Source organism: Larus michahellis, chromosome 5, assembly GCF_964199755.1.
Source record: "Larus michahellis chromosome 5, bLarMic1.1, whole genome shotgun sequence".
Taxonomy (NCBI): domain Eukaryota; kingdom Metazoa; phylum Chordata; class Aves; order Charadriiformes; family Laridae; genus Larus; species Larus michahellis.
The window spans coordinates 84,401,327-84,421,568 of record NC_133900.1 but is presented as its reverse complement, the minus strand read 5'-3'; the positions used below and the strand labels follow the sequence as shown (position 1 = coordinate 84,421,568).

Genomic DNA, 20,242 nt, shown 5'->3' with positions numbered 1-20,242 from the left:
AACGGGACCTTTGTTTCAAAGTAAGTCAGCTATGTGTTACAGTCAGGGTGTAGGCTCCATTTAGATAATGCTGCGATAGTAGAGGATATTACTCTTAACGTTAAATTTCAAATTGGTATTTATTAAGATGAATTTTTTTAAAAAAAAACAAACAGTAAATTTATTTCCAGTATCCCTTTGGCCTTCAAGTAAGAAAGAATGTTAATTGATTTGAACTGCTCTCTTAGGTCTACTCAGAGACAGTGATCCTAAGTGCTGTAAAGATTCAATTTGCAGCATTTATTTTCCTTGGGCTCCCTTTCCAGCTGTGTGTACCACTGTGTATTATCTTCCAGCTGATAGAGGAGACCGGTGCAATAGAGCATTCGCGCATTACTTTCATGTAACAGCAACTCTGAGAGCTTATCAAATTGACATTTTAATCACCACAGTCAGATGGTAACCGAAGTGCATTTCACCCATCGCTTTCAAAAATGTTTTACTCAGGGGCTGCTGGAGATATGTGTTCATTACCGACCGCAAGGGATTACAATACGGTGCAGTCCAAAATGTAATTCAAAATTCTTTAACAGGGTTTTAGCTCGATGGTCAGACGGTCAAGTGGAATTTGGAAAACCTGAAACTTAAGTTTTTGCTTTGAGTCAGTTTAGTAGAGCTCATCTGAATTCTTGTACCCGTCTTGCTTGGGGATCTCTCTCTCTTTTTGACCAGAAATCCCATATTCTGCTCCTTTCAACAACACCCAAACCACTGTTGAAACTAACTAAAAAGTTGTTGCTTTTTTACAAGTTGTCACTTTCCAAATTAAGAATCTTCCACACAGTTCTAGTTTCTAGTTCTCTTTTATTTCCCAGCCTTTTTAATGTTTTATTAATTCTTGCAGAGAAATATTACTGAGCTTTTTTGTATTGTGTTTAAAAAACATTTACTTATGTTGCTCAGACCTTGAAGTAGTTTTCTTTTATGTTTATGCTACTTAAAAACTAGAATTAGTTAGCTATTAAAATATCTACCTACAATTTGTAAAGCAATGTAAGCTCCACAAAATATTATCCATGGAAGTTTATAAAGCAAATTACTTCCTCTGTGAAATAATGCAAAATTCTTCTTAAAAAATCAACAGCAAATTATAAGTGAACAAGACAATGGTCAATTGTGGTGCAGCAGGTATTCATTCATCTTCTCTTAAACCTCTTGTCCAAACTAAAAAAATTCCTATCACTATTAGGGAGGGATTTGATTTTGGGTCAGTTGTAGAGTTTCAGACTTGAGACACATCTCTGTTATGCCAAATTTGTATCAAAAAAAAATATTCTAATGGTTCCTGCAATCATGACCAAATGAACTCTTCACTACGTATATGACAAATCAAATTATGGCTTTCTATTTCATCAGTGTAGATAATTATTTTTGCTAGTATTCAAGCCTGGATGTGCCCTTCAGCCCAGGTCTCTAGCTAAACCCAAACATCTATGCAAGGTTTAAACATCTCATCTTTTACAACAATGTTCAAATCTTGCTATTTTTGTCTGTATAGCTGACCAAGGCCTTTCTGCAGACCTTATTTTGACAACTAAAAACTTCTCCCAATGCTTTCACATCCGTGTGTTGCACCCAGAAATTTATCCTGTTCACAGTGTTTCCTAACAACGTCATGTATGTGCTCCGTGAACTAAAAATGCAGAAAAAAGACAAACGCTGGGCCTTCCTTATGTTTCTTGATTTTTTAAAACATTCCACATTCCTTATTCTTTGATTTTCATTTAATTTTCAGCGTTTTTTCTGGCACATTTAGCATTGATGTATGTGTGTCTGCATGTGTATGACTGCCTACATACAGAAAGTACATTATAGAATCACAGAATTGTTAGGGTTGGAAGGGACCTTAGAGATCATCTAGTTCCAACTCCCTGCCCTGGGCAGGGACACCTCCCACTAGATCAGGTTGCTCAGAGCCCCGTCCAGCCTGGCCTTGAACCCCTCCAGGGATGGGGCTTCCACCACTTCCCTGGGCAACCTGTGCCAGTGTCTCACCACCCTCATGGTGAAGAACTTCCTCCTAACGTCCAGTCTGAATCGACCCATCTCTAGTTTTAATCCATTCCCTCTAGTCCTACCATTACCCGACAGCCTAAAAAGTCCCTCCCCAGCTTTCTTGTAGCCCCCTTAAGATACTGGTAGGCCACTCTAAGGTCTCCTCGGAGCCTTCTTTTCTCCAGACTGAACAACCCCAACTCTCTCAGTCTATCCCCATAGGAGAGGTGCTCCAGCCCTCGGATCATCCTCGTGGCCCTTCTCTGGACACGTTCCAGCACGTCCATATCTCTCTTGTAGTGGGGTCTCCAGAGTTGGACGCAGTACTCCAGGTGGGGTCTCACAAGAGTGGAGTAGAGGGGGAGAATCACCTCCCTCGCCCTGCTGGCCACACTTCTCCTGATGCAGCCCAGGGTACGATTGGCTTTCTGGGCTGCTAGTGCACACTGACGGCTCATGTTGAGCCTCTCGTCCCCCAGCACCCCCAAGTCCTTTTCTTCAGGGCTGCTCTCGAGCCAGTCGCTGCCCAGCCTATAGCGGTGCTTGGGATTGCCCTGTCCCAGATCAAGGACCTTGCACTTGGTCTTGTTGAACTTCATGATGTTGGCATGGGCCCACCTCTCCAGCCTGTCAAGGTCCCTCTGGATGGCATCCCTTCCCTCCAGCGTGTCAGCCGCCCCACACAGCTTGGTGTCAGTGGCAAACTTGCTGAGGGTGCACTCTATGCCACTGTCCATGTCGCTGACGAAGATGTTAAACAAGACCGGTCCCAGTACTGGTCCTTGAGGGACTCCACTTGTCACTGGCCTCCACTTGGACACGAGCCCATTGACAGCCACTCTTTGGGTGCAGCCATCAAGCCAGTTCTTTATCCACTGAATTGTCCATCCATCAAACCCATATTGTATCAGCTTGGAGACCAGGATGTCATGCGGGACAGGGTCAAAGGCTTTGCTCAGGTCCAGGTAAAGTTCTGTTAAGCAAGACAGTTATATATGATATTGTCTTGCTTAACAGAACTAATGAAGAAATTTAGAATTAAGTTACATAAATCATGAGTGGAACATCCGAAAGATAAAGGAGACTTCTGGACATAATAAAGTTAATTCATGAGTACGTAACATTCAGTGTTTCGGTTTCTTAACATCATCCTGATGACACTAAACTGTGCTGAGAGTCAGAGGGAAGAACAGACATGAAAGGAAATGACTATAAATGGGGACTAGATTTGCAAGATTTGGATACTGGTCCACATTCCAGTTTCCAAAGATTTAACATAGAATGAGTATATAGCAGTCCAGGTAGGTAGGAAATTGACTGATAAATCTGGGTTCCTCACTGAAATCCTCATTTCCTCACTATTGATATTGTGCATAGCATTTTGCTTCATTTTCATGTACATTCAAATGCAAAAAACTAAATATTGTACTGAATGTATCCTTTGCCCAAAACAACCACTACCAGTATTCAGAAGGAAGATTTTAGACATCTTTTTAGACTCCTTTTTAAATCATAAAAGACCTCCCTATAATAGTCCCCTTCTGCCTTTTGCTGTACCGAAAAATATTTTCTGCTACAAGCTGTTTAATGCTGATGCCTGGCAGGACATACCCATATCTCAAGATAAATGGTGAATGTTGCCATACAAATTGCTCTTCAGCTGTTATAAATTTCCCTTTCTGGTAGTATTGATTTCCCAGGAAAAGAAAAAAAAAAAGACAAATAACTTTTAGACATGCTGGGAGGTATCACATTCCCTGTATTTTTGTTGTCACTGCCCCAGTTCCATTTAACAAATTGCTGAAATAGATTCATTCACTTAAGATGTCGTATATGAGACCCAGATGTTTTTTATCCCCGAGAGCTGACTCTGAGGACGATGAGGTAACGACAATAATAGCTAACACCTTTTATCTTTATGAGGATTATAATCATATCCTCTACTTGTTTTGGATAATTTGCTTTTCACAAGAGGAAAGAGAACTCTGGAACACAAAAGCGCTTCTCAACTTCTGGAAGAAGACCCATGTATGCTTTTTCCTCTGCACTCCCCCGAGATATACATATATTCTGGCTTCCCTCAAAAACTAGAGCACGTGGATTCTAGAGATGTGGGGTGATCTGGTCAGGTTCCTGGTACAGCCATCGGGGGGAAGGCCTCCTGCCCACTGTCTCCAAACTTATAAATGAGCTGAAGGAAAACCATGTGTTTTACAGCTTTTCCAGGGCTGCAATTCTTTTCAGTCAGGTTCTACCAGGGTCTCAACGAAACTGATCAAAACAAATAGTAAAAAAAAGAAATGTAAACCTGAGGAAAGTTACAGTGCTTTAGAAGTTCATCTGGATTGTTAATTAATTATCTCCTTTCATGGTGCTTGCTTGAACTGATAATTTTTGCAATGGAATATTTGTAATTATCAGGTTATTTTACATATATATTTATTTATATATATGAAATCACATAGTTTCCTACACAAAAGCCTTAAATATGCAGCTTTTCCCTATCAGAAGAGTTGGACTAGATGATCTGAAAGGTCCCTTCCAACGTAGGCAATTCTATGATTCCAAGAGTTTAAAAGAAAAATGTTGACTGGATATGAAATTGGAGCTTGTGAGATACACATAGAAAGTTCATTTTTTTCTTAATTACCCTCCATTGTTGGTTTGACTATCCAGGATAGATTTTAATAAATATTTCTATTATTACACTCCGCACTTCCCCTATGTTAGTCTGTTGAGAATTCAACAGTGAAAGACCCACACTGAATTAAGTAAAACAATCAAAAGAATAATGCCCAGAGTAAATCAGTATGGATATGCCAATTTATCAAGAATGTATAATTCTGAAAGCATCCCAATTTATTTACTGAAAAGTGTATTAAGACTAATTTCTGCTTGTGTTCTATAGCCAGTCCGCTACAGCTTTGACCTTCCTCTTAATTCTCTTTATCAATGATCTACAATTTCTAACAAGTTTTTTGCATTAACACAATATCCTGTTAATGTTCTTTCAGATAATGCTTGTATCATCGGTCAGAGACACTAAACAGCTCAGAAATTACATTACAGGAGATAAAGCCATACGAAATGGGCTTTCCGGACCAATTTTCATTTTCATTAAGCAGAAATCACATCACTTTCCAAGTTGCTGAAAGGAAAGGATGTACAGAAATTGACTTGGCATCAGTTACATCTGTTTGGGATTTGGAATATTTACGTAACATTAGAAGAAAATACTTTGAAAACATATGTTTTTATCAATATATTTTTTCCATTACTAATATTCTACTTCAGTCACTCCTATCAGGCTCTACCTGGGTTTGAATATTCAGCTTTCTGACTTCTTTTGTTGATTATAAATCACTTTTTCTGTGTTTCAGCAAATAGCTGTTTTATTAGTGATTTTTTAGAAGTCTGCTGGAATAAGAGATCCCAAACCTTGGCATTTACTAAAAATGTTGAGAAATATAAGGGCAAGAGAAGAGAGATTGTTTTGATAATCTGTCAGCATATAAAATCATATATATATATGTTCATCCTATAGAGAATACGGTACACTGAAAAGCAAACTAAACAGAAATGCACACATTAACTTGTGCCACCATTTCTGAGACACTGCATTAAACTCTCTACTTGTTTATTCAGTATTCATTCTGTGGCACAATACCATACTTTGTTGCACAACACAGCTTCTGAAAATATGAAAAAGCACGAAGATGTGATTAACTGTTGGAAACCATAAATAAATAACGCAGTAGTTAATACTGCATAAACAACCCTGTGCTAATATTCAGGCGCTTTTGCATATCTGATTTGTTTTAGTCATTCAGACTCACTACCTCGCTATAAAATACCAGCTGTGACATTGTAAAGCGGGGGGTTAGCATGTTAGATTTCTTTAATCACATTCTGGAAATATTTGACTTGTCTGGTTTTGCCTGCTTACGCTTCCACTTCTGCAGATTTTGGACAGATGAACATAGAAAAGCTGTGCCAGGACTCATGGCAAAAGCCAGCTCTGAGATCTACCTTCAGCGGATGCTCGCTAGAGCAAACCCAAAGCTGTTTTATCCTGGAAGAAGAAATCAGAGCCCAAACTAGACCCTGGCTAACTTCTCCCACTGCTCCAACCTGCAGAAAGAATCTGGTTTATTGACCCACAGGGAGCATAACGGTTTCTATTCTAAAGAGCAGCTAGATAGCGTTGTGCCTCAGGCATGAAAAACTGTAAAAGATAAAAACAGAAAACTGTTATTGGAGTGTTTTTGCAAGGAATTAAATAATCAGATGTTGCATGGCCAACACAGCCAAGAAACAGAACTGCTTAAAATACAAGGAATAGATACGTACAATAATAAATGCAAAAAAAAAAAAAAAAAGTTTAGGGAGAGTTAATTCATAGGGATTTTCCTGACTGAATTAAGTGGCTTGAAATCAAATACCAGCAATCTTGCAGTGAACAGGATAAGTGCATTTTCTTTTTTTTTTTGCCATTGGGTTTCGATACATCAGCCAGCCAATCCCACTTGCAGGCAGGTCAAAACAAACGAAAGTGGGCAGCCAAATCTATCACCCAACACTTTCTCTAACTCTGAAAGAAATGACAGATTTAATTAGGTTACCTTTCTACAAAGAAAATTGCAATCAAAATGTTGGAATATCTTTTCCTGAATAAATACAAATAACTGGAGAGCGCTGGCGAAAATTGAAACTTAGGGCATATGTCACAAAAATTCAAAGTATTAAGGCACGGTGGTCACGTCAGAGGAAGAAATTTGCTTTTCATTTCTATAGAGTGGAACACTCGCTATTCTGCCACACTCACTGCTCCTGGCCACCCACTGCCATACCCTGCAGGGATGATATTGCCAGTCTTCAACATCCCGACGTTAATTGATCTTTAACGAAAGTCAATATGCGTGAGGACTGTGCTTAAGACACAGTCCTCATACCTCACACATAGGCAACTCAGAACCAAACAACTGATTGTTAAAAATAAATAAAATCTTCTAACAGAAGGTTTTGTATTTCCAGCTGCTTCGAAAAATTTTGTGGAGGTCCAGTATTTTATGGCTTAGGCTGGAGTAATAAACAGGTAAAGTTTCTTCAAGATACACTACAGGGAATTTTTTCAACTCTACCTCTGCCCGTTTCTAAACAGATTAAACGCTCATTTTTAAAAGGGGACAAGTAGATTTTACAAAGCTACTTCTGCTCATCACGTGTTTTATGTTCTGCCAAATGACTGCCACACGGAATGAAAAAGCTTCCTTCTTCAGCAAGAGACTGGGAGAAGTTCCCTATCCGGGAAGCCATCAAAGACATTTTCTTCAACATGTCATTTTAAGGTGAGATCAAGGTTAATTCTACATTCTGCCAGACAGCTGGAAATTTTGCAACCTTTCTTAGTGTTTCATCCTACCTCACAAACTACCAAGAATTACTGAGTACGGAACCCTCACTAACTACACTGGTCTGGTGGGAGGTGTCCTTGGCATGGGCAGGGAGTTGGAACAAGATGATATTCAAGGTCCCCTCCAACCCAACCCATTCTATGATTCTATGATCCCTTCCTCCTTTTAGAATGTCAAATGCTTTTGGTAAAGAAAAGTACATGGAACTTGCTTCTGCTGCCCACACAGATGTATCTTTTGCCAGCTGAAATGCCCTAGGATATCCGAGACGTCACTGCTGCACTGTTAGATTATGTCTGTTGGACTATGGATGGGACACCCTTGTCATCTGGAGTGGCAGCTGAAGGCCAGGCAGGATACCCGGGGACATCAAGGAGCACTAAATGCCTTCAATGAGGGCAACTGATTCATACCTTTAAAAGCAATCACAACATAATTTTTCAGATGACTAGTGGGGCTTGGAGGCTGTTTTACTCTTTTTTTTTTTTTTTTTTTATTAACAGAAGCTTGCATTTTTGCCCTTGGATTATGTCTGGTGGGCTGGTGAAGCTGCCTGTAACCCAGTCCCCTAGTTCCAGACCCTTCCTAGCAGTGATGTTCTGCGATGCAGCAGAGCAATGCTTTTAATAATGCTTCTGGTATTCCTTGAGGAAAATGCTTTATGGAATTGTAGCAGAAAACTCACAGTCTTTGAATGCAAAGATATTTCTACGTAAGTAACTTCAGCAAACATAGCCCTATTGAGCCATGTACTCTTAAAATTTGTAATACACAAATTCTGCCCAATTACTTGCTTGATTGTCAGCAATCAAGCAACAGTGTCAATAAGTAAATAAGTAAATAAATAAATGAACATTTCACAGCTCATTGTTTATGTTTTGGTTACTCAGTGATACTTGCATCACTTCATTCTAGAAAAAAATGCAGCAACGTCCAAAAATTAAAAGTGAAATGATTTGTAGCATGTAAGTCATCAAAGCACCATGGCTATTTCATAGAATGATAGAATGGTTTGGGTTGGAAGGGACCTTAAAGATCATCTTGTTCCAACCCCCTGCCCTGGGCAGGGACAATATTTAGGTCCCTATTGCTCCACCTACCAACTACCAGAAGGAGGAAAAGCGCCTGCACCCACAGTTGCTTGTGAGGCCGAAAACAAAGGCAGGCAGCTCAACGACACCCTGCAGAAGCTCTAACAGACTACTGAAAAAATGAGTCACTCTTGATCCAGCTTTCCCTCCCAGGCAAACCTGGAGCAGAGAGAAGAGTAATTTACTGCCAGCAAACAGCAGTGATTTGTGCACTCCGTATGGTGCAATCTTCCGGGGGCTCCGTGACCTCCCCTCTGGCGGGGTCTCCGGGGATCTCCGGGAGGCTGCTGGTCATGGAACACGTTTCCTTGGCTTCCAGCACAATCGGCTCTCCAGCCTGCACTCTTGCGTTAGCAGGGAACTTTTACCCCCATCTTAGAAACAAGCAGAAAGGTTGAGAGATATCTACTGTCCCGCCGATGTGAGTGCTAGGCAGGGCAGATGTCGTTCTTAGCTGGGACGCAGAAGGGTGTGAGGTAGAACATAAAATAACAAATGGGTTATGCACAATCTGAGTAACACTTACCTAGCTTTTACCCACCACTGCCCACCTACAGACCATGTGACATTTTACCAAAATAATGATGTTCATCCTCACTTTATAGATGGAGAAAAAACATTACAAAGGATTTCCCAAGATCATAACATGGTTTAAACAAGAACCAAAAGAGAGGTTAGATCTTGACCACCAAACTTACCAGACCAAAAAGCTACTCCTGCAATTTCTGGACAAGCCAATTTTGATGAGTTGTTAAGAGTTATTTTATTTGTTCTTCAGGTTAATTATTTTTTAAAAAAATAATGGCATTTTAATATTGCCCTACACTGACTGTAAAAATAAAAATCATTCACCTTTGCCAAAACAAATTATAATAGCATAATGAAATATTCTGCAGCTCAGCTTCTTCAAATTGTCAGGCACTGCAGTAAGTAGCACACACTCAGAAAGATCTCAGCAGCTACAAAAGACAGTGTTAATTTTATGTGGTCAACTTGAATAATGTAGAAAACAAGAATGGTTGAATTATCATAAGTTTGATAATGCATCCATTGTCAAAGGCTGGACACAAAGTTGAATCAAATTACAGGGAATGTTCTTTTGCCTTACAGAAAAATGATGAGAGAGATAATATTTTAAGATGAGAAATACCGATTTCTGTTCAACAGACGGCAAGCTGTGCATATTCAAGAAGAGCTGTCACAAAGAGGTTGCCGAAAATCAATAAGCTTCAAGAAATAAAAGCATGTTTGCAAATATTTTGCGTAGTTTGGCGATCAAGTAGCATGGCAATGGGTGAAACAGAGAATACGCTGCAGTGGGAATACAACTGATTACTAACCAGCATTTTTGACAACACGACTCGACTAAGCAGAATAATAAGTTTGTTTTATAAAGAAAGGAACATGACTTTACAAGGGAAGTAACATTCGTATGTGAATGCAAAAAAGGGGAGACATTCGAGCATAATACTGAGAATAATACTACTTCAGAAGAGGCGAGTAGAAGAGTTACTTTTCCTGATGAAGGAATGAGGGTGGACGAGATCTCAGGAGAAAACTAAGCAGCTCAGATTCTGCCACAGTACCTTGATGGCGATGGTACAACATGCCTAAGGGGCTGGAGAAAAAAGGTGTATTTAGATTTCAGTTCAAAAAAAAAGTAGATCTGGCCCATATTTCAGAACTGGTGACAGCAACGGTATTTGAAACAAGAATATGAAGCAGAAGTGTCAAGTAAAGCTCAAGAATTAGCCAAGAAATATAAAAACAAATGATGCTACAGTTGAATTATCAGCTCTGTGGAAAGAGACTTGGGAGTCCCGGAGGACAACGGGATGACCATGAGCCAGCAATGTGCCCTTGTTGCCAAAGCGGCCGATGGCATCCTGGGGGGCATCAAGAAGAGTGTGGCCAGCAGGTGGAGGGAGGTCATCCTCCCCCTCTACTTTGCCTTGGTGAGGCCCCATCTGGAGTGCTGTGTCCAGTTCTGGCCTCCTCAGTTCAAGAAGGACAGGGAACTGCTGGAGAGGGGACAGCAATGGGCTACCAAGATGATGAGGGGACTGGAACACCTCTCTTATGAAGAAAGGCTGAGGGATTTGGGTCTCTTCAGTCTGGAGAAGACTGAGAGGGGACCTTATCAACACTTATATATCATTAAAGGACGGGTGTCAGGAGGATGGGGCCAGGCTCTTTTCAGTGGTGCCCGGCAACAGGACAAGGGCAACGGGCACAAACTTGATCACAGGAAGTTCCATCTCAACATGAGGAGGAACTTCTTTGCTGTGAGGGTGGCAGAGCCCTGGCACAGGCTGCCCAGAGAGGTGGTGGAGTCTCCGTCTCTGGAGACATTCCAAACCTGCCTGGATGCGTTCCTGTGCCACCTGCTCTGGGTGACCCTGCAGGGGTGGGACTGCAGGGGTGGGACTGGGTGATCTCCAGAGGTCCCAGCTATCATTCTGTGATTCTGTGATTCTGTGAATGTAACTGAGATTTAACAACTGATTGGAATGTAACTTTTTGACAGGGGAAAAATTTGGAAATGCATTTGGAAACACCGAGTTACAGCTGTGAATAAAGGTACTGCAAAAAGTTTTAATTTTATGTTTCTTTTCTCATATTTTTATTTAATATCTGACCAATTACAGTTAAAAAGGAACTGTAGGAAATGACTGAACACTAAAGCAACTCTTGTAAGACCTTATGTGATTTATTACTTGGAAACAGCCTAGAAAGCGTGAGATGGATGCTGAAGTGCTCTTGATAAATTCAGTATGGTTCACGTCATGGCTGAGATTTCAAACAAACATGTAGATGATCAAAACTGGCACCGAAAAAATGTCAAATACGGTATTGATCTTCCTTACATTATGAGCTGTACCTGATTTACAAACCGCATTCCAGAAGGTGACATGTGACATATGCCTGAATCCTCTTTTGTGTTTGACATATGTTTTAATTTGTGTTCCATAAGTCAAGTTCTTCCCTGAGGTATGCAGCCTAATTCATGTTGTACTACATACAGAATTAAGATACCTTAAAACAGAAAGTAAAAAAGTCAAACATAACAAAGTGCTATACAGTTTGAAAGCTATTGACTTGGGGCAATGAAAGGAAAGAAAAATATCTCTAAATTCATGTGGCAACCTTTCTCACTAGGACTGACTTAATTCCAGTTCTCATTTAATTCAAAACTAGATGCATCACTGTGCTTTATATCGCACAAGTAAATATTCCTCGCTAGAAAGACCTTACAGCATTTTACAAGAGAATTAATTCTGATGGATGCATGGAATTGGGAGCTGATTTAATTTTATACACCAGATCCGGTGTGTCTTTTGTACACTTTGTCCTTAAAATTCCTTCTTCCAATATGCTAACGCAAGTAAGAGCTGTACTTTACTTCATGTAGGCTCGAGTTTAACAGCATTTTTGAATGGCACCTTTAGCTGTGCCCCTCACATAGGTGATCAAATGCTGATTTTACTGATACCATGGGTCTAAGTACATTCTTCTTATTGAGTACTTTGAGACTTCATATTTATTAAGGAAAAATTGCTACACAATATTATTTCTATTACAAGATAATTCATGACCAACTCAAGTTTAAGAAAATGCCTTTGAACTACTGAAAATGTTAATACAGAATGCAGGAACCTAAAGCTGTTGTTCGTGTTACAAGCTTCAGTTATACTGAACTGGGCTGATGTTCTCCGCTTACTACCTTAAGGAAACAATGCATTTAGGAATTCTGTTTCACAATGCTGGCTTTGCTTTGACAAATAGTTAAAATTTCTCTTAAGTTCAGATCTTTTGGAGTTTTTTTCAGATTACCAGTTAATTCATTGAGTTTGCAAAACGGGTTTTATAACGCAACAAGCAATAGATCATTCAGAACAAGCTACTAATATATTTTGACTCCTACTATGCAACAAGTTCTTCATTTGGAGTATTGCAAATAGAGGAAGCAGTAACATTAAGCAGACATTAAAAAGAAGCTGTATGTGCTTCACCAAAACTAGCCTTTGAAACATTTATATATATATGGACACTTTGAAGTGCTTTTAAGGAAGAACAAAAAACACGAAATATCAATAAATATGATGCTTTGATGCTACAAAAATGCTGTATTTACAAACACATGAGATTTATTTAAGTTTTCAAGTAATTCTGCTGCCTGTTTCTTTCCTCCTTTTCTGGGGGAGAGTCTCAAGAACTAATCTCCATCTTCTCTGATGGCTTTCATTCTTTAAAGTATTTGTCACAAGGCTATTAAGGAAAAGTCGTTCACATGGAAGGCAGCTTAAAAACTGTTTGATTAAATAAGATAAATTCTTGAAAGACATTAACAGAAATTTACACCATAATTTGCAGCTGAATTATCTGTTAGAATTAAAAGGGAAAAAAAAAGCGGAGAAGGTTTCAGAGAGAATCTACGAGAACACATTTATACTCCTTGTCCAAGGAGTTTCTCTGCTCTCGTCAATTTTACTCAAGTATCGGTAAAGGGCATTCTGTTCCATAAAGGGCAGTAAACCAAATTTCATTCTTCAACCAGGAAAATATTTTCAAGTGATTTTATATTGCTAAGCGTCAGAATTCTGAAGTTTATGCAAGTGCCTTAATTTAATATTGTAGGTTTTACAAAAGCTTCCAAAACCAGTAGACTACAGAACATATTATGCTCCAGTTCCATTAATTTGGGTCCTGACCATTTTTTTCCATCCCTGCAAAATCAATTTTTTTTTTATTTTTTTTTAAATCTGGGATACATTAACATAAGGCACCTCTGCCAGATAAGCAGCGCTGTGAATTTTTCAGTCAAAAGCTCAGAAAAACCCACCTCATACTCTGCACTTTATTACCAGTTAATAATGAGCAGGACTAATTAATTTAGTATATCTTACATGCCCAAATACATTAAGAGCATGTCAAAATAACAAGAAACTTAAATGCTCAGTTGTTAGGAAATTTGAGTACTGAATTTTTCCCCTGTGTGGATTATGTATGATAGTCTTTAATTTACCTGCTATTTTTTTCCCCGTAAGACTTCTAACAATGGCTAATTCCTAAAGAATGGTTCCTAATTATGCTCTTTTATTGTAACGCTCAATGCATTTGCCCAAGGCTTGTTTATAGCCTACTCTTCAAATCTGGTTTAAATGCAAGATTAAGCTCTTCTTTCTTTTTTTTTTCCCCTTTCTTTTTCTTTTTCTTTCTTTCTTTTTCTTTTTTCTTTTTCTTTTTTTCTTTTTCTTTTCTTTTTTACTTTTTTTTTAGAATACATCACTATATAATGCTTCTTTCAAACACTTTATGAGCTAGAGGAAAATAAGGGCACGTTTTGTATCACTTGTCACTTCCCAGCAGTTACCTGTGTTCCCCGTTGTTAAGACTGAAGCTGTCACAGTCTGAGGAACGTGGTCTATACCTTGTTCCAGGACAGGGTAGGACCCAAGAACCACCATGCTGCATCTCCACTAGTACCTGGCACTGAACGTCTGTTTGGAATCTCCTTAATGAAAGCCAATGTGGCTGGATCTCTCAGAAAATACATTTCTAGACATCTTTTTTTTAAATAGTGATACACTTCCACTTCTATCACCAGTACACTGCACAGATTGCACAGTGCCACCATCACCAGCTTACGGAGATACATGTGTATACTTGAAAATCTGACCTCCCAGAAAAGAAAGCTCTACTCATCAGACTCATGTTGCAGTATTCCCTTCTGCAAAGCAGGATTAATGGTGCCAGAAATTAAGTTTTGCAAGAGAGAGCATGACTTTTTCTTAACGGATCCTGTTCCTCCACGGAAAGAAGATGCAACTGTGCCCTCTAATTATGGGGCTGGAGTTAGAAATGAAAGAGGACTTATGAACCTTCCAGGTGAAGCTTGCTGAAAAGTCCATTAGTCTACCTTGATGTCCACCAAGACTTGCATGATAATGGAACAGTAGGTAACCTTTGTAGCTTATGTAGAGATGGCCAAGTTAGGCCAGGCACATTTGGAACATCATCTATGCCATTTGGGAATCCTTGGAAAGAAAAAGCCCATATGGCCTTGCCAGTTTCATCCACCCAAACTATTGAAAGGAGGAGAATTTCGAAGGTGGTCTTGGAAACCTTGATCACCTCTTTTCCAGAAAGTGGATTTACCTATCTCACACCGATGGTTAAGAGGCCTGTGTTGTAAAGCTCTGTAGGAAGATGCAACTCTCTTGGACACAGATTCTTGGATCAAGAACCAGGATATAAGTAAGTAAATTGAAACTAGACTACAAAATCCTACTCATTCTCATTCTATTTTCTTCTGGTGTATTTTTAATTCTTTACAAGAGCACAGCTTTCACATGAGAGTTACACACTACATCCATGTAGTAAGGGCACTATTGAGAAAGGTAGAAATCTAAGGAATCTAAACTATCCTCCACTGATGCTCCACTCACGGAGGGGAAATAACCAAATCTAAGTCAATTAGATGAGATCTCTAATCATCAGGAAAAAAGAAGAAAATATCACCTATGCAAAAATGAGCTTGCCTGTACCACCACTGACTGTTTATATCAAAATTACTTTTCTGGGGAGAATGGAAGGGCACGAACACTTTAACAAGGGGAAAACCACATCCTGTGCAATCATCTTAGAGCTTAACCCGTATCTTTCAGCTAGGATACCTGCCCGAGTAGAGCAGTCTGGCCTGGGCGTATTGATGCCAAACTAAATGTTGAGCTGAGATGGACCAGCTCCTCTTTGAGACATTGAAGCTTGTCCATGCCTCAAATAAGAGACTCAGTGTCTAACCCATTTTGGACTGGGTTGCAGAGCAGGTGCCTAGAACAGGAGTGGTACAACCCGCAGCTCTGCAGCACAGGAATCCTGTTCTGGATGCATCCCAGAGACTTACTCTTACTCTGATCAGTCAAATGAATCCAAGTATTGGTCATGTACATCATTATTTGCTGGAGAGAGCTCTGAATAGGTGAAGAATGATGATGATGATGATGATGATGATGATGATGATTTGCCAGTTTATTTTCAATAATTCCAAGCAATTCACTTCAAATTGTAAAATTTGGTATTCTACTGAGTGTAGGTGTACTAGACTTTAATCTGACTACAGGCAATTATATTTTAGGACAATCTTTACACAGTATTTACACCATAATTATTTCTTTTTTTCACTTGCACTCAGTAAGCAGTGCTGAAAAAAAAATCTACATGTATTCTGAAAGATTTCAAGTTACAGTTTCAGGAAGACTGATCTCTATCAACGACTAATTTATCACAATCATTCAAAAACTGGAAGGTGAGAGTAAAGAGGTGAAGGTTATTTGACCTTACTTAACCAAAACAGGAATGTAACCTGAGTACCTCATTTGATCTTTTAAATCAACAGATAAGAAGCATATTGCTTTATCAGCAGAGACTCTTCATGAATAGTAAATAATTCCTGTTTGCTTTCCTTTATCTCTTCACACCATGAAATTTTAATCACAAAACTTGATTATTTTTGGAAGAGAAAATTCAGAGTGATTTTTTAAAGTGGTAAAGAACCATAAGCATCAAAACAATAAACTACTCTGGCTGTTAACCTTTACAATTGTATAAATAAGGCAAAATTAAATTGATTGCAAATGGGCTTATTTTCAGCTATTTATAGACTGGAAATAGCAACATTTTGTTTCCATGTCTCTCAAAGCTCAAATTATATGTCTACATATGCAGACAAGTATGTCACAATTGCTCAATTGACATTCTTAGTAAGATCAATGAGAATTACACCTGGGCACAAACTGAGTAAATGGTCAGATCTGGTTCAAGCTGTTTTAACAGGTTCTTTCATATAAACGTTACCTTTTATTCAGACTGGTTTATGACAAAATAAAGATAAATATGCATTTTAAACTGTGTTTAGTTGAAGCAGTTTAGACAATCCATGGGTTCCTGTGCTTCGGAAAGACAGAGAATTCCTACAGTCCCTTGACGCACAAGAAAAATGCACTTTGAGAGAGGTTATTATGTTATTCATCCTTAAAAGCAAAACAGCAAATCCAAGTGGGACAATGGTATGACTTTGCTTCCCTCTTAATGCTTTCATGCCTTGAAAGATGGGCTAGCTAATACCGCAGGGGAATTCACAACACCGGGGCTATAATTTTGATAAATTACAAATTAGGAGAAATCCTATAATCTTTCACTTCTTATAAAATGCTTGACGGATTAATCCTACTAAAGATCTGCTCACACAGCAAGCAGATTTCTAGGTCTCTCAGCAATAATTTAGCGTGCTTCCTGTTGGAATTTGCCTTCTGTATTGTATCTAGCTCCTTCTAGAAAAAATATTATGAGAGAGTAGTTTGCATTTTAGGTACGGGCATTAGGCTGCTTCCTTGCTTTGTCCATGCAGTTTTTGATCATAAAATTGCTACTGGCTCAGCCTGAGATGGCACAAGAACATAAGAACGCCCTGGAGGTCCAACTAGCTCATTATCTCTTCACAGGTAGTAACTAAAACCAGATACCTAGAGAACGTAAGACGAGAGTAAACATTGTGCTGTCAATTGCACTTCTAGCCTCCAACAGCTTCTAACCTCTGTTGTATCACCCTGTATTTTGTCTGTTTTCAGGTGGGAAAGCCTTACTTTCCTCAGTTTTCCCATAACTTTGCAGATGTGTTCTATTCTTTCAACCTTCCTCACCACTTTTCTCCAGCCTTTTTTAGTACTACCACCTTCTTAGCAGGAACCGTGGTGGGAGAGCAAGGGGGCGAGGGAACCAGAACCACACAAAATACTCAATAATATAATGAATGCTCAGTAACTAACGGCATGATAATAGGCTTGGGTTTGTCATTTCTAAGTAAAAATTGAGAGAAAATGACTTCCTGCCTTCTTCATCATGCTTCTGCACCGCATTACCACTCATGTTCCTGGAGGCAGTTTCAAATCTGAAGCAGCACCCAGCTAAAACGCATGTGCAATATCTGAAGTTTAAAAGAGCACACAATGGCTCAAAAGGGACAAAAAACTTCATTACTGCTCTGCAGGAACCTCTGATTCAGACCTGCACTTACCTATGTCTTTTTTTTTAAAAGCCAGTACAAGAATTCTGCGCTCTCTGCAAAAACTATGTGGGCTGTCTTCTCTCTGCATTGGTCCCGACTTTCCCAGTAGCCAAACAGGATTAACGGAGATGACCGCGGCTTGTTAAACCTTTGATGTTCAGGGATATATTTACATGCACATTGTTAATTTCCCACATGAAGAAAGGTCAGTCTTAACTGAAACTAATTGGTAAGGTTTGGAACTAATTGGAATTCTTTTGGTTTGCTAAAGAAAACTGAACCAGAAGAGGCACTGAGATTAACACCATTTCCATCCTTGGAGGCAATCCCTTTAGGTTAAGGGATTCAAGAAAAGTTTATGTCTGTTTACACGTTCCGTGCCTCTCCAACTGATAAATTAATTTCATGTTTATATATTTCAGTTGTATTTCTGATATTCCTCATGGTTCTGATATTCTTCCAAGCAAGTCCTTTGCTATATTTAAATGAAAAATCCAACTCCTATGCCAGCGTCTTTCAGTATAGCAGTAGGGAAATGTTTACATTCCTAAAATAGTAAAGGGAGCAAAAGTGGGTGAAATACTTGACTTCTTTCAGATTTGATGTCTGCTTGGGTGTCACCAACACTAAATGCTGTATCTAGAGCAATCATTTAATAATCTGTAATTAACAGTCACTGCTTAATAGTGGTTGAACCAGTCTGGATTTCTTCCATAAAACTCCAAGAGCTCTAAGCTAAGGGCCTTCGCAGATTGTTTTAATTAGACACTTGAGGGCTGATTTGCTACGGAATGCTCTACAATTGACTGTACATCATGAATGTTTGCCTGGTCATTCACTTTAACAGGGGATCTAGTTGTTCCCTTCATAAATGAAGTTCTCAGCAGCAGAGGTCATAATTTTAAAAGAAAAAGCATTCCCAGAAGTTAATAATGTTCAATTAGAAACAGACAAGTGGACAATTTGTTCCTAATTTTAGACTCCTAATTTGCTGTGGGAGTTCTGCCACCTAAATGTGGAAGAGGTGCTTTCCCTCTGAGCAGACACCAAAGATATTTTCTTCAACAATGGCCTTTCTTCAGCTAACAAACATTGCATGTAAACTTACATTTTTAATCATTATTTTCTTGCAGACAGAGATTTCTAAATTATTTTTTTAGGCACTTAATTTTTTTGATAAATTTATCAGAAATGTGTTTTGTAAATGGATTTTATTCTCACTAGCATATTTTCTATGCCATAGATCTCACTGGTGTCCTTTCGGAGTGTACTATTCAGCCCACAGATTATAGACAATGGCAGTTTAAATTGCACGACAGCACTACAAGAACATTTCCAGATTTAGGTGGGTAAGGTGGAGACATCCAGGACAACAGAGCAGAAGACAGGAAGGAAAATAACGGCGTTTAAAATTTTATCTGGATACTTGAGCACTGTATGACTATAGGGGAAATTATTACCGATGATTAGCTGCTATTCAGTTGTCTTCTTCCATCTGCCCACTATCTATATTCTGCCCTGCAACTGATATCTATCATCAAATGTAAAGTTAGCCATGGCTCTGTAGTTAACCAAGCTTTACGTTCTGGCTCTATAGTTAAGGATGATTGTAGATAGTCGCTAAGTAGTTGCTAAGAAGTGGGTCAAGGGGAATTGTTTGAAGGAACATCTGTAGCCTAACTGGTCTACCTGGGACACCAAGACCTTAAATGAACATCTAATCAAGGTGTTTCTACAAACAGTGCCAATTTGGCAGTGAAAACCCAAGTCCAGGAGTCCTTAACTGAACTGTCTTTATTGTAATACTAAAACACCCACCCACAGGTCAAGAGGACCCTCGCCCAGGTGAAGACTCTTCCTCCACACAGGAGCAGTGATTGAAGAGAACGACGCAGAAGATATTATAATTATATGTAAATTCCTAACCAATCATTGTAACTAGGAGTGTACTACCTTGTAACTTTTGCATATAAATATAATGAAGAAACTGGCATGGGGTATGCTTGATTTGTGGAAATCCAGCCAGCATCCAGGCCTGAATAAAATGCAGTATCTCCCCTGCGTGTGAGAACTGGTTTCTTGCACACCGGGCAATTAGGGACAACACTACCACAAACTACTATTCGAATGCTAAGGCCCCCCATACCTCCTCCATATTCCTGCAAAGTGCTATACAGTGCTCACCTGGATATCATGACCTACAGCTTTCCTCTTTGTACATTATTAAAGTGAAAAAGAAATATTAGTAAACTGTTTAAACCCTGTGGATTATTCTGTGTATCTTCTGGTACAGTTTTCAGCAGAGTTGATGTAAAAATAAATGAACACGCAGGAGCTGAGGTACGGGCAGAGCTGTGATTTTGTCTTTCATATGCAAAGACATAACCTAACAGGGAAGAGCGACTATATTTGAGACATTCATCTGTGCCATAAAGTGGCAGGAATATCTTCATGCTCTGTTTCTAGAATCAGACGGTTAAGCAGTTTTTATTTTGGTGTTCAAAATGAGAATTGCACCTTCTGACCACAATAGCCCTGGCCCTGTGATGAGAGTAAGAAGCATAATTTTATAAGAAAGTTTACTTATCTCAGATCTCACTACGCACACTCCACGCATTATGCCCTCTGATTCTCAT

The 20,242-nt window shown here is 39.2% G+C and overlaps 1 protein-coding gene across 1 annotated transcript in view; it reads right to left on the bottom strand.

Annotated features, from left to right (window-relative positions):
• Positions 1 to 20,242, bottom strand: part of VEGFC (vascular endothelial growth factor C) — a 235,799-nt gene that overhangs the window by 192,144 nt on the left and 23,413 nt on the right. The gene's annotated exons all lie outside the window — the stretch shown is intronic.